Below are 4028 nucleotides of genomic sequence, written 5' to 3' on the forward strand. Positions count from 1 at the left end.
CGCGCAAATATGAACAATGTGACCACGGCCGTGCAGATGCTATACGCTAGATCATTCGAAACATCTTTACCCTCAGGCCTCGAAGTTGCATACGCGGTCAGTCCCTTCGACAGAGAATTTGTATCGTACGAGTGAATGCGACACTCGGGATACAGACGAGACAGCGCCGTGTGACATTCGTCAAACAGCGAGCATCGCGGATCGGACAAATGAGCGAACGCGTTCATATTTTCGCTCGGTGAGCGCGCGTCCCGCAACGACGCCGGTAGATCGGTCAGACCGTGCGCGATGAACCGCTGCTCGTCGCGATCGCTCGATACACGATGATGCGACGTACGAATAAACGCAACACGCCGTCCTCGCTCGCGCGTCACTAGAAACAAGTAAGCCGTCGCGATGTTTACTAGAGTCGCGCTATCGTCCTCGGTCGCGACGGACGAGGATGCGAACGATACCCAACGCACGAGCGCCTCATCGTTGGCGTGAGCTTGCGCGAATTCGTGCAAACGCCAGGACGCGCAAAAATTGCGCATCGCATCCAGACTAACGGTCGTAGTAGTAGTCGTAGACCGTAACAATTGCTCGCGCGAGTCTAAATCGTCGCATCTGCGATTGCGTCGCGTCGCACGTTTCGTTCCGATTGATACGTTGAACGACGGTGGTACGGTGTGAAACATCACCGAGGCGGACACTAGATCGCGAATCGAGCGTTGTCGTCGCGATGTCGTCGCAGCCCGATCGCGACACGTCCGCGATCACGTTCGCGTTGTCGTCAGCGTCGTCGAAGCTAAGTATGATCTTGCGCTTGTACTTTTCGAGCTCGCGCATCAGCACCTCCTGATCGGTGAGCGGTCGCGACGCCTCGTCGCTCGCTTTCGCATTGTCGCGTCTATCGTTGTTCGACGTGTGGGCGAACGACGACGACGAGGCGGAGATATCGTTCTCGACGCGACAACCGTCCCATTCGCGCGCAATCGCTTCTCGCATTTGTTTGCGCAATAGCGATTGACTATCGACAAATGAATCTCTGGCCAGTCGTTCGACCACGCGCTCGGCTGACTCGTCGGTGGACTTGATTGACGACGAATCGGCCGCACGCGTCGTCAGTAACAACGATCTGCAACCGAGAGGTGCGTACAACATGTATGTCATGAGCACGCTAGAGTTACCATGTTGCTGCTGCGATAATTCCACGAGAACGCGCATCAACTGTCACACGCCATCGCGACTCGATAGCAATTGACGTCTGAAAGAGTGGGCCAGATTCAGCGCGATGATCGTGAATGCGCACGCGAACGGCGCTGACTCGAGCAAATTGTATCGGGCGTCGTGTTCGCCTTAAAAGGATAGCAACCTTTGACTTTGAGAGACTGTCAGCTTGTACCACTAGGTACAAGTAACAATGCCTCTCTCTGTAGTCGCCGTGCGCTCGGGATAGCACTAGAGATGTCGCTTCCGAACGACATCTCTCAACGTTATCTGGGGAGTGGAGAGTGTCGTGAGCGTGGAGCGTCAGATAGCTCAGTGGTCTAGAGCAGTCGCCCGGCAAGCGAAAGACCCGAGTTCGATTCCCGGTCTAGCGACTATCGCGCTCTCGATATTTTTCTCTCCTCGGAACGAAAAATGAGATGCAGGTCCCGAACGCACGGCGTCCCGTCGCCACCTAGTACGCCCTCTTTCTTTCATGGTGGATCCCCCTTCGGCGCGTTGCAAAACGTGTCCAAGCGCTAGGGGGCAGCCAAAATATGGCGTCGACCCCGGGGCTTATTTCTATTATTTGCACCGGATAAGGAGGGGCAACGGTGGAGGCCGGCATACATGGACAGCAGGTCTTAAAAGGATAGCAACCTTTGACTTTGAGAGACTGTCAGCTTGTACCAACAGGTACAAGTAACAATGCCTCTCTCTGTAGTCGCCGTGTGCTCGGGATAGCACTAGAGATGTCGCTTCCGAACGACATCTCTCAACGTTATCTGGGGAGGGGAGAGTGTCGTGAGCGTGGAGCGTCAGATAGCTCAGTGGTCTAGAGCAGTCGCCCGACAAGCGAAAGACCCGGGTTCGATTCCCGGTCTAGCGACTACCGCGCTCTCGATATTTTTCTCTCCTCGGAACGAAAAATGAGATGCAGGTCCCGAACGCACGGCGTCCCGTCGCCACCTAGTACGCCCTCCTTCTTTTAATTGCAACAACACGGACGACGTAGCGGATGTGCAATCGTCCGCGTCGTTTTGTCGCTCATCGGCCGTAGCGGCGAACTCGTTATCGCGATTGACGCCCTGTTGCTCGATGGTCGTCGCCGTCGCGGCAAGCGCGTCGTCAGTGCGCCAGGTTGTGCGTTCCGGCACCACGTTCGAGTACAGATAATGATTTACCGCGTCGCGAGAACACACCATGGCGAAATATTCACCCGCGTGTTCTATCGCGTGATGCGCGAATCGATTCAACTGACGATCGGTCGTCTCGTTGAAACGATAACGCTGCGGCGGATTGCAGTCCTCATAATTGATCGTGAGGGTGCGCGACATTGCGGGTATGCTCAGCTTGAATCTGTTCAAATAGAGATTCAGCACAATGTGATGCGATGTGCGCTTGTCCATGTAACGCACAAACTTGTCGAGCGTTTGACCGCACACGATCGTCGTCTAGCCGCTTTCCTGGGACGCGTTTTCGCCACCGTTACCGACCAACGAATTGGCCGCACCGCCCAGCGCGCTGCCGCGATATGTTTTTCCAACGAGCTCCATCACCTCGATCAATCCGATGCGAAACGCCGGGATCTCGACGCGCGAATTATTTGAACCGCCGCGCGATTTGGCGCCATCGAGACGCCTCGCCGTCGAAGTCGACGTGTCGTCGCGCGTCGGTTTCACCGAGGCGTCTCGATGCGCTCGCTCCTTCACCAGTGAAATGTATCTGGCTGCGAGATACTTGGCGAACGTGTCCGAATTGCGCGGACACATGAGCGTGTCGTTGCCCGGATCGAAGTATCGCGTAATGCCAGTGCAAAAAGTTTGCCAGCTCGAGCACGTCTCGCGCGCGCAACAGTTCGGCGTAGAGATCTCGAGCATCTGGCGCGCTCGACGAGTAATCGTTGTTGCTGCTGCTGCTGCTACTACCGTTGTCCTCGTGAACGACCGAATCGCAAGTATTACACGCGCTCGCGTACAGATACTCAAACACGATATCGAGCACCTCTGTGCGCGAATACAGACTGTCGTAGAGCACGTCGGCGGCCACACACGCGCCGTTTTGCAGCAAACGACCGTGCACGGACATTCGCTCGAGCGGCGTCTTCAACGGCTCGCGGCGCAATAGCAACGGAAACAGCACCATTTCCGAAATGCACATTTTATCGAGAATCGATGCGGAGCGACCGTCACCAAGTCGCTGATAACGACACAGCAGAAAGCGAGTACGTCGCGTAAATTGCGAATCGGCAATCTTGTTGCAAGCGACCAGAAAGAATTCGCACACCTCGCCGAAGCAAAAATTTTTGCCAAACACGTAAAAGTAAAACTACGACAGCGTGATGGACGGTGTGGCGTTGATCAGATGCAGCAACATCAGAATAACGCGCGATTCCCCTCTGCGACTACTCGCGACGTTGCTCAGCACGTTCGAGTTCAACAAAAAATCCATAAAGCTCGGACATATCTTTCGATACAGACTCACATGTTCCACGTAGATATTTAGCATTTTGTGGTGACGATCGCTCAAAGGCACGTTGCATCTCTGTATCATTCGGATCAGTCGGTCGATTATGCGTTGATGCGCCGGCACGGTCGCGCGCGTCATTATCAAACGCAGGAATACGCGCGACAGACGCATCGCATTCCAGTATTCCTTCACTTGACGATCCACGATGTCGACATTGAGCAGGCTCGTGCGTCGTCTAGTTTGCAACTCGCGAATTTTTGACAAATCGTTCGCCGAGAACACGTAATCTTGCCCGTTGCCGCTTTTATCGACCGTAGCTTCGCCGTTGTTAGCGACTCGCATACAATTAGATACCACTATTGTTCGTTTAC

General features: G+C 54.7%; 1 non-coding gene across 1 annotated transcript; it reads left to right on the plus strand.

Annotated features, from left to right (window-relative positions):
* Positions 1 to 2004: 2004 nt before the first annotated feature.
* On the plus strand, positions 2005 to 2077 carry TRNAV-GAC (transfer RNA valine (anticodon GAC)). The gene has a single exon. It is a non-coding gene; the product is annotated as a tRNA-Val (tRNA).
* The last annotated feature ends 1951 nt before the right edge of the window (positions 2078 to 4028 follow it).

The sequence above is a fragment of the Harpegnathos saltator genome, unplaced genomic scaffold (assembly GCF_003227715.2).
Source record: "Harpegnathos saltator strain DR-91 unplaced genomic scaffold, Hsal_v8.6 scaffold141, whole genome shotgun sequence".
In the NCBI taxonomy this organism is placed as follows: domain Eukaryota; kingdom Metazoa; phylum Arthropoda; class Insecta; order Hymenoptera; family Formicidae; genus Harpegnathos; species Harpegnathos saltator.